The sequence below is a fragment of the Eubalaena glacialis genome, chromosome 4 (genome assembly GCF_028564815.1).
Source record: "Eubalaena glacialis isolate mEubGla1 chromosome 4, mEubGla1.1.hap2.+ XY, whole genome shotgun sequence".
NCBI classification, from domain to species: Eukaryota; Metazoa; Chordata; class Mammalia; order Artiodactyla; family Balaenidae; genus Eubalaena; species Eubalaena glacialis.
This window is the reverse complement of record NC_083719.1, coordinates 125,222,784-125,234,020: the sequence shown is the minus strand read 5'-3', so window position 1 is coordinate 125,234,020 and position 11,237 is coordinate 125,222,784. Positions and strand designations below refer to the sequence as shown.

General features: G+C 38.0%; 1 pseudogene; it reads right to left on the bottom strand.

The window, feature by feature from the left end:
• Positions 1 to 1,764: 1,764 nt before the first annotated feature.
• On the bottom strand, positions 1,765 to 9,323 carry LOC133090580 (eukaryotic translation initiation factor 3 subunit E-like; annotated as a pseudogene).
• Positions 9,324 to 11,237: the final 1,914 nt, after the last annotated feature.

The window sequence follows — 11,237 nt, the reverse complement described above, 5'->3', positions numbered from 1 at the left end:
AAGCATGGTATTTTTCAGCACATCTTTATTAAATAAAATAAAATATAACTATGACTGTCATTTATGGAGCAACATGTACCAGGTATGACATTAAGTGTTTTACCTATTTTTATTTTATTTAATCCTTTTAGCAATCCAGTGATGTGGGTGCCTTCAGTCTCATTTTACAGAGGAGCAGATAGAAGATTGAGGAAGTTAAATAACTTGCCCAAGGTCACATAATTAGTAAGTAGCAGAACTGGGACTCCATCCACATTTTTTCTGATGCAAACACAGAGTAACTTACACACAAATCTTGGCTGCCTCTCTGTACCGATTATTTCATTATAATATTGAAAGAAAAGAGCTGGAATGGTGAGACAGAGTTAGACAAGCAGCCACTTGCATTAAGGAAGCTGGACCAGTCGAACGGCCAGCAGAGTCCACATTCTTGCTGTGTACCTGGGTATTAGAGGGTGGGCAGGTATCTGTGGGAAGGAACTCATTCAGACCTTAAGCTAGTTGCCATCCTCTTTTAATACCAGACAAACAAACTGAAAAGGAGCTGCCCTGTGCTGAGGTGTACTACATGCTAATCTGTTAATCCTGTACTCCTTGGAAGAAGAGAAGGAGTAGGAGATGTTTTCTACAAGTCCTTTGCCTGGCAGACAGAGAGCTGAGTCAGAGACAGTTTGCTGAAATTGTGAAAAGGCAGACCAGCAGCTTAAGAGAGGGTGGTGCAGATCTCTTGTTATTCAGCCTTTCTCAGGAGCTAGAGAGCAGGATGCTCTCACCACAGTGAGAATGCAGATTTAGAAAGAGTGGGAGGTGTCCCGGTGAAGGGGAAATATGCCAATTTGGAAATCCAAGGTCTTGGAGTTGTTGAAAAAGCTATTGAAATGAATGAGCTAAAGGCAACACAACGGGGTGTGGTTTAGTAGAAACAAGCACTAGCCTTGGACTTAGGAATTGTATCTTTGAATTTCAATGTTGGAACAAATATTAAAAATTATGAAGATGGATAATATTTTGAAATATTAATTGTTTGTTTCCAGAATTTGCTTCATTCCTTGTTCCTTCCCACATTCAATCAGCTAAGCATTCTCCATAATTGCCTTGGAGGCGAACTGACAGAAGAAAGCAAAGAGAGTTGGTTGCTGGTTTTGAGTTTAGCAACCTACATATTATGACTCAGCTACAGACACATGAGATTTTGAGAGAATATATGATATGATTATGATATAAATGATAAGAGAAAAATTACCTTAAGGCAAAGGATGGGTTCCCAAGGCTGAGAAGAAAAAGATAAGAGAGACTTAGAAGACAGTTGGACAAAGAATGAGGAGACGTCGCCAGAGAGACCATAAGAACATAAGAAGTATTGAGTCAATATCCAGGGAATGGCCAGTGTCCATCTGAGCATGATCATATGTAGCTAGGGCCCAGGGACAGAAGCTACTGCCTTCAAACATGAGTCTTATATGCTGACTGGACTGAGGAGCTATGATGAGTTCCTTCCTTTGACAGAAGTTAGCATCTGGCACACTGATCATCAAGCAGGAGTGATAGCCATTTATACCTTGACCCTTAAGATTGTTCTGTTCCCATCCAGCATACCCTAGAATTGTCAAGTATTTTGTTTTAATGAAAAACAGCCAATTTTATTCAAATTCTCCAAAATTTATACTCATTATGTTAATTGTTTCCAAAATGTTTCATGTTTATATAATGGTTTTATTATTTCACCTTTCTTTTATAGTTTTTATATTTTTTCTGCACAGTTCTTCAGTAGAAGCCAAAGTCCTGACTTGCCCAGTTAGGAGCCTCTGACCTACTATTCTGATTATGTTTCTTCTCAATATTCATGACCAACATCTGGCTTCTAAATGAAAGGCTTTTGGCCTTTTCAATCACTTGCTGATAGGGTGAGACTGCACTGTCACCCATAATCACATGACCTAATTTAGAATCAATCATGGCATCCAGTCTTGCATTTCTAATCAAATTTACAATTCACCTTTCAGCTTCTTCTGGAGTCATGTTCAGTTTATCTGCCAACATGTTAATGCTGATACACTGATGAATGCAACAAAAAGTCTCAAATACAAAGAGACGGGTATTTTCAATGGACTCTTCGGGACAAGCCACTGAGAAGAAATCATTCACTAGCACTGATTCATAGTCCTTCAGCTTTTTCTGAGCCCCATAAAAGTCAAAATTAACATATAAGCACTCAACAAACTCTGTAATGGGTTTTTTATATGTGTAAGAATCCTGTTGAATAACTTTGACCAGATTATTAGCACCTGCCGGCGTTTTCAAACATCTTTGTTTGTTATGACTGCTGTGGTCAAATAGCGGAGAATATGTGGACACATCATCTGAATTGCATTAAGGTACTGTGGCTGGTAAAGGAAGAGATCAATAACGTTATCACGTCCTTTGGGGTGATTGAAGAAAACTGTAGAGACCAATGAATGAGCATGGTTGCTGCTGAAGAGACTAGAGTGGCAAACTCACAGAATTATTATCTATGGTCTCTTTTAGCCACGTAAGGTCTTGCATGGCTGCATTTCAATTCTGCATTAAGATTTCAGAGACCAGTTTTCCCCAGAGTGAACTCAAAGCATTTCTGTGCATTGTGGGAACCAACACTCTAAAGAAGTAAAGATATTCTGCTGCTCCAGAGTAGTTTCCACATTTATATTGGAATTTTGCATACCTTTAGGGTGTACCTAAATATAGAATTGTCAAGTCTAAATCAGCCTTCTGGGACACTTGTATACCAAAGAAATAGATACTTACAGGGGTGGTAGTGTAGAAGAAAAATCCCCCAACACATGGACTTACTAGGTGGGAATGAATGAAGTCATCTAGGGATTTCTCGTGTAGCTGACAGTCCAATAAAACATTATCCTCTATGATTTTCAGAGTAATGACCCCCCCCCAAAGGTATCTACATCCTAATCCCTAGAATCTGTGAATATGTTGCTTTACATGGCAAAAGAGACTTTGCAGATGTGATTAAGTTTAGAATCTTGAGATGGAAAGATAACCCTAGAATATCCTGGAGGATCCAATGTAATTATAAGGGTCCTTATAACAAGGAGGTAGGAGGGTCAGAGTCAGAAAGGGAGCTTTGTCAATGGATGGAGAAGTTGGAGTGATGTAGGGCAGTGAACCAAAGAATGTGGGTAGCCTCTAGAACCTGAAGAAGGCAAGGAAATGGATTCTCTCCTAGAGCCTCCAGAAGGAAACATCTTGTTAATAACAGAATCTTGAGCCTTTCTCTAGATCTACTAAATCAGATTATCTGGATTTGGGCCCAGACTTATGTATATTTTAACACTATCTGAGGCTATGCTATACAGCCAGTCTGTACTAGCCCATGCACAGCAGGTAGAAAAACACTGGATCTAAACTGACAAATGAGTCTCTGAGACCACTATCACATTCAGAAATGTTAATGTCCTTACCACATAAACACCAAGTGGTCCCTCAATTTCATAAGAACACTTAAAGGGATTATGATCTCATCACCTCTTGAATAATACTAACAGCTTCCATTTATTGAACATATCCTAAGACAATCAATGTGCTAATATTTTTATGCATTATCTCATTTAACCTCAGAGCAAACTTATAAAATAATTATTAATGTTATAATTTACAACAACAGCAAAAAAGGTCTAGGAAAGTTAACTGTAACCACATGGAAAGGTAAAAGTATGGTTAACATGTAACTGGAATTGCTGTTTTTAATGCAACTGGGTTGCAGCAGGCAGGATCTCAAACCAGTTCTATTCATTCCTACCAAGGTACCGATGTGAGGATTCCCTTCCACACGATCTCTCCTCCTACAGGTGTTCAGGAGACATCCTGTCATCAAAGCAACACCTTAGAATATATCTAGTGAATAAGAGTTGTTTCCACACAGGGAAAGTAGAAGAGAGCTGAGCAAAGTTTTGGTCCCAAAGAGCTGCAACTCTCATAGGACAATGACCAGCACTCTGCTAGTGTTTCATTAGGAGGTCTTTACAAGATGTAATGAGGACAGCTGTATGGCATTGACGATTTACGACACTGGTCCAAATGCCTAATGTGATCCCATGATATCCATTAATGATCTGACTCCCACCTTGTGATAGATGGTGTCTCTCTATTGGTAGTTGATGAGTCTTAGTGCCAGTTCCACAGCTCTCCCCCTAGTTCCCTTAGGTATGTTGAGTCCCAGGCAGGCTAGGCTCCACCAGTCTCCTCCCTCAACATTGTCTTTCCTCCACACATTAACTTCCAGCCCATGGAATTGTTTTTTGGTCTTAGTGGGCAGTGCTGTGTAACTCCTACTTTATATTTCCAAACCTACGATTTCAGCATATACTTTGTGTTCTACTTCCTTCCAGACATTCTGGCCTTAGATTCTAAAAGCCAGACTCAGAATCCCTTTTCTCAAACTATTCTCTCAGCCTTGAATTTCAAAATCCTGACAGTATAAACTGGCAGTTGGCTGCATGAGGTTCAAGGACATGTAGGAGAGGGAAAAAAGAGGGCTATACATACAATATTGCAATATATTATTCTTCTCCATAACCATAATCCCCAGGGTCAAATAGGCAATAAGAGATGAAGCCAGGAATTATTCTCACTTCTCTCTGATGTCAAAGTCTATATGACACCCAGTTCATCATTGGACATCTCCAGCTAGTGAACCCAAGCCTAAATCCCAGCAAATTCTACCATAGGTCCTAGATCTGGGCTTATGAAACAGCTAAGTTCCTCCTTTTCCAGGACAGTCATTAAGATACTTGAAGATAATTATTTGGGCACCTGAGACATCTTTGAGCAAAGTTACCACCCAGTTTCTTCTACTCTTCTTCACAGACATGGTGTTTCTTATTTTTCATTATCCTGGACCTCCTTTTGAATGTGCACAATTTTTTTGTGTGTGTCCCTCTTGACTTGTGACTTTCCTAAATAAGCTGCGTCATCCCAACTAGTGAAGTCCAAAGTCAACTACAGAAACTTTTCTTATCTTGTTCCTGACACCACATTCCTAAAGCAAAGGATATTTGTACCATGCAGTATGTGTGCAGATTTCTACTTCATATGTCTACGAGATATGTACAAGCTCAGGGAAGATATTTGGGATGAATTTAGGGTATGCCTCAACCTCTTGCTTGAGCCCAAAGAGCACTCACATGGCCAGCACATACCAAGGTTCACTAAAAGACTAGGAAAAAGGTTTGTGAACGTATTACATAGTAGTAGGTCTAGTGCTAGAGAGAATCTGAAGTCACCACAGGTGAGCCTTACTTCAGAAACCCCAAGCTGGAGGACAGCAAAAGATGTGGTGGGCAGTGAAAGGGGCAAGGAGCCTGTAGCTTATCTGCCAATAACTTGCTCTGGGATCTTGAACAATCATTTCATCACTCTGGATTTTATTTTTTCCCCAAGTAAAACAATACAGTTAGACTAGAGTGGTTTCGAAAAGTACTTGATTATACACTTCGATCAGAAAAACATTTCTGCACATGCATGTGAAATTATGTCTATTTTATTTATTTATAAAGAAAATACATTCAACCCCAATATATTATATATAGTATAAAACATAACACAAAAAGTTTCTAAATAATTAGACTTCTAAAATGTTGTCAAAACTTTAATATATTTTCCTGTATCCCAGTGAGTCATCATAAGCATCTAGAACAGGAGTTAGCAAATTTTTTCTGTAAAGGGCCGGATAGTAAACACTTCAGGCATTGCAGTCCATATATACTCGGTCCTAAAGACTATTTTGTCTGATATTAGTATAGCCACTCCAGCTTTTATGGTTGTTGTTTGCATATTACATCTTTTTCCATCCTTTTACTTTTAACCTATTCATATCTTTGAATCTAAAGGTGTCTCCTGTAGACAGAATGTAGTTGGATCTTGTTTTCTAATCCAGTCTGACATCTCTGCCTTTTGACTGGATTGTTTAATCCATTCATATTTAATGTTATTATTGATATAGTTGAATTTATATGAATTATTTTTTTTCTATTTGTTTATATCCTTTTGTTCCTGTATTCTTACTTTACTGCTTTCTTTTGCATTAAGTAAATATTTGGTAGTGTAACATTTTAATTCCTTTACTGATTTTTTTTTTACCATTTTTAGGGTTTCTTTTGTTGTTTGTTTAGTGGTTGCTCTAGGGCTTACTATATATATTTTAATTTATCACAACTTACTTCAGATTTATACTAATGTAATCAAAGTGAGATAGAAATATTACTCCTATATAGCTCTATTCCCTCTTTCCCCTTTTTGTGCTATTATGTTATACATATTATATCATATCTGTTACAAATCTAACAATACTTTATTATAATTATTACCTTATATCATTTTACATCTATTAAAGAAACTGAGATACAGTGTCCGTTGCAACTACTCAACTCTACAATTATTGCATTAAAAACAGCCTTGGGCAATATATATATGAATGAACATCACTGTGTTCCAATAAAACCTTATTTATGGACACTGAAATTGAATTTCATATAATTTTCATGCATTATAAAATATTCTTCTTTTGACTTTTTCCCTGTTATTAAAAAATGTAAAAACTAGCTCACAGGCTGTGCAAAAACAGGCAGGGGGCAGGATTTGATTCAAGAATGCAGTTTGCCAACCACCTGACTTTCAGCAATGATTTTCCAAACTCTTTTATGTGGCACCTTGGGGTTAACAGACATGCCTCCGGGCCTGTCATGGTGGCAAAGGTAAGATCAGAGACTGGGCTTCAGCATCCTACCTCCATTGCAAGAAGAACAGTTCTGCTTATATTTTGCTTATTTTTTCCAAACTGAAAAGATTCTATTTAACAAAGTGTCCCTGGAAGGAAGAAGGAAGGAAGGAAGGGGTGGGGGGAGGGAGGGGAGCAGGAAGGAAAAAAGGAAAGATAATCTCAAATGTTCTTTCTAGCTTTGAAATTCTATTACATTCACCTAAAATGGTACAAAATCATCAGCGACACTGGAACTATACTTCAGTTAACCTTGAAATCTAAACATTTGATATTATGCTGTATTTTCATTATTTCTATTAAGTCTTTCCTGAGTTTTGTAATCAAAGTTCTTTTCTGAAAATGGAATGAGCATTAAAGGAAAGAGAACGTTCTACATCTGGGCCTAAAGAACCAGAAGAGAGATCTTTTAGCACCCTCTTGTGTCCATAATTAGTGATAACAGCAACCCTGCTAAGTATTGGGGACATCTAATAAGGCCTAAGGCATCAGGGTGAAATGCATGGAACAAAGAAGTTGAGGTAGGGATAGGGTTTGTCATTCCTTTTTCATACTGATCTGCTCTATTCAAATAAGTCTTCTACAAACAAGATTCCCTTACAAAGAAAAGTTCTTCCTTTCTCCTCTTTATCTAAATGCTACCCACTCTTTGAGAGAAAGTTGATCATCTTGAGTTCACCATAATAATTTCTTCTCTGCATAATTAGAGAAGTGAAGATTACTGGTTTTATTTTTTTTTTAATTTTTTCACATTCAGTTCCTTTATTAGCTTAGATAGCCGAAGGTCATTTGGAGAGATTTTTAAGGTAAGATTACTGGTTTTAACATCAGGTATAAGTCTCAACTCTGCTCTTTACTAGCTGTGTTAACACTGGGTACATCAGTTAACCTTCTCTCCTAAGTGCTTCTGCCACCACTTATCAATGAATGGAATCCCACACACCTAAGCATCGTAGCTTCCCCTATGATTGAACTAAGCAAAGTCACCTCCCCTCAAAAGTTAGAATTGGAGGCATAAGCCACAAAACAAACATTAAATTAGTCTTCATCAAAATTAAAAACTTTTATGGGGAAGAGATATGGGAACATATGTATATGTATAACTGATTCACTTTGTTATAAAGCAGAAACTAACACACCATTGTAAAGCACTTATACTTCAATAAAGATGTTTAAAAAAAAACTTTTATGTATCAAAGGTATAAAAAATTAATAAACCAAAACCTCATTTAAATGGAGTTGGGAGACCAGAACAGGGAGCTCTCGTGCCCTGCAACGATAGCAGAGACCAACACAAAGCAGAAAGACTCTTCTTCTTTCCTGGCAACAACTCAGTCAATGAAAATCCATGGACTCTTTGTTTACTACAGCCCTCCCAACTTCCTTTTCCCCTCTATAAAGGGGTTCTTCTCTCCTTGCTGCATAGGGACTTGCATGTGGATTGCTAGCCGTGGTTGCAGGCGCCAAATTGCAATTCTAATCCCAAATAAGCCCATTTTTACTGGAGAAATAGCTGGCAGTCTGTTTATTTTAGGTCAACGTTTTGGTGGCACATACAGGAATTTAGAGAAGACCCCCCAATGACTCCAGAGCTGGTGAGAAACAGGTGCAGTACCCGCACTGAGCCATTGTTGCTCACTGCTTTTCTCCCTGGCCGTGGGGTTTAAAGGTATGTCTTTCTCCTGGATCCAAGCTTCCCCCCTCTTTGCGTTTTGAAGTTCTCTAGGGTTTGTTTGAGATCTGTTTTACGGTTTCATCTTTTCTAGTTAAGGCCTTGTTCTATATGCATGTGCTCATTTGGCACTTCGATCTGATTTGAAATCAGATTGTTCCAGTTGGGACTGGTTCAGCCTTTGGCCATTTTTTTTTTTTTTTTTTGGAATGAGGGCTGTTCTATGGGAACTGAGCTGAGAAGGCTTCAGCTAGGTACCTCTAGGACCAGACTGTTCTCTTAGAAATTGCTGGTATTAGGCCTACAGGTTGTTAGAGATATTTGAACTGTTTGAGCTATAAGCTGTTTGAGCTGAAAACTGTTTAGGTGGTTTGAAAATTATTCTGTTACTCTAGAGAAAAACTTATGAGAATGGGACCGCAGTTATCTAAGTATTTTGAGGGCACTCCCCTACAGGGATTTGAGCTGATTTTATGTTTAAAAACCACAGTCTTTCCTCAAGTGCGTTTCCAACTAAAGGAGCCAACATAACCAAAGGCAATTTAGAATATCAGTGGCCATTAAGAGGAATTTTGAAATCCCCAAACTTACTCTTCTTAAAAATAAACTGGACTACCATAGCTCTAAAATGTCTCAAACTAAATAGAATGTCTATTTCGATTTGTATTTTGAGGATTCCAAACTTTATCAGGAGCCTAAAATTGCCTCTCTGCAAAATAAGATTTTAAGATTAACTGACGCAAAGAAAGGATTAAAGAAAGTGAAAATGGCCCCAAAAGCCACAGGCCCTTCCTCCTTGGCTCCTTCGCCCCTGGTTCTTCCTCCAGGGCCGTCGTGTCTCTCCCTCCATTCCTTGTGCCCAAGCCCTGTCTCTGGCGCCATCCTCCTCCTTTCTTTCTAGGCCACCTACAGCCCTATACCCTCAGATCCCCCATCGAATTCTCTCACTGAACTTCCTTTTTTCTCAGAAACTGACCTCACTTCCTTTGCCTCTGAACTTATCAGAACGTGTCCCTTTAAAATTAAGCTTTCTGAGGATCCAGAGACAAACCCTTAATTTCTTATATTTCCTGGACTAAAGCTAAACTGTGAGCCACAGTCAAAGATTTTCCCAAAGTAACTGAAGATCCTCGCCGATTTGCTGAGGAATTTAATGCAGTCATTCAGACCTATCAACCTAGTTTCTCTGATTTATGTCAGCTAGTTCATATGCTTGTCAATGAAGGCCAGCCCAGCATTGGATGAAAATCACTAATTGGGCAACATTCTGAAAAGTCTCTAAAATTACAACTGGGAGACCAGCCTGCTAACTTATTATACGATTAGGCTCAGGCAATGGGTGGGAGACTTCATCCAGTAATTTTTAGGGCGTTTCCAAAGCCTACTGATTGGAACAAAATTCAGGCTTGCACATAAATTCTGATGAATCTTGTCGTGACTATTACAATCAACTTCAGATTAATTTTAAAGAAAATTCTGGTCTTCCTTCAGATGTTGATTCCACCCAGGTAGCTTTTAACTTTATGTCAAAATGGGTTATTCATGGGCTGAACCAGGACCTTGCCCTTCTAGTAAAAAGAACCAGGATGGAATGGGAAACTATGTCCACTCCAGATTTAGTTAATCTGACAAACCAGCTCTCTCTCACTGTGGATGAATCACCTCAAAGGAAGACAGCTAAAATTCTCTATTTCTTTTTTAGGATTTTTAAAAAATTGAAGTATAGCTGATTTACAATGTTGTGTCAGTTTCTAGCGTAGAGCAAAGTGATTAAGTTATACATATATGTATATATATATTCTTTTTCATTATAGGTTATTACAAGTTATCAAACATAGTTCCCTGTGCTATACGGTAGGACCTTGTTGTTTATCTATTTTATATAGAGTAGTTTATATCTACTAATCCCAAACTCCTAATTTATCCCCCCTTTTCCCCTTTGGTAACCGTAAGTTTGTTTTCTATGTCTGTGAGTCTGTTTCTGTTTTGTAAATAAGTTGTTTGGATCATATTTTGGATTCCACATATAAGTGATATCATATGGTATTTGTCTTTCTCTGTCTGACTTACTTCACTTAGTATGATAATCTCTAGGTTCATCCATGTTGCTGCAAATGACAGTATTTCATTCTTTTTTATGGCTGAGTAGTATTCCATTATATATATTATACATATTATATGTATTATTGCATATATTATATTATAAATTATATATACATATTGTATATGTATATATATTATATATGCGTGTGTGTATATATATATCACACCTTCTTTATGCATCCATCAGGACAGATAAAATTCTTAATCTTCAACTTCAGCAAATGAAGGTCCCTAAAAAATATCAAAACCCTCTTGGTTTCTGCTATTATTGCAAAGAGCCAGAACAATGGAAAAAAAGATTGTTACAAGTTTAAGCACTTCAGGTGCCTTCAGCCTTTCTAACATCCTCCCAGTTTTAAATGACAGGGCTTTCCCCATTTCCTTCTATTCATCAGCTTGGAGAAACATTTTTCCAGATTAGGGATGAATCTCTTCCAGTTCTAATTGACACCAAAGCCACACTCTTGGTGCTCAACCCCACTATAATAAAGCAGCCCCTGCCTTGGAGTACTAAAATAACTCAAATACAGAGAATCTCTAATGAACCTTAAGAGGTTCCTGTCCATGAACCTGTTGTCTTTTGTTTAGGCCCCTTGAGAGATACATACCCTTCTCTCTTTAGTCCCGCTGCCCTTATCCATTTATAGGCAAAGACTTCTTAGAGAAATATCATGCTGGAATTTCTTTCTCCCA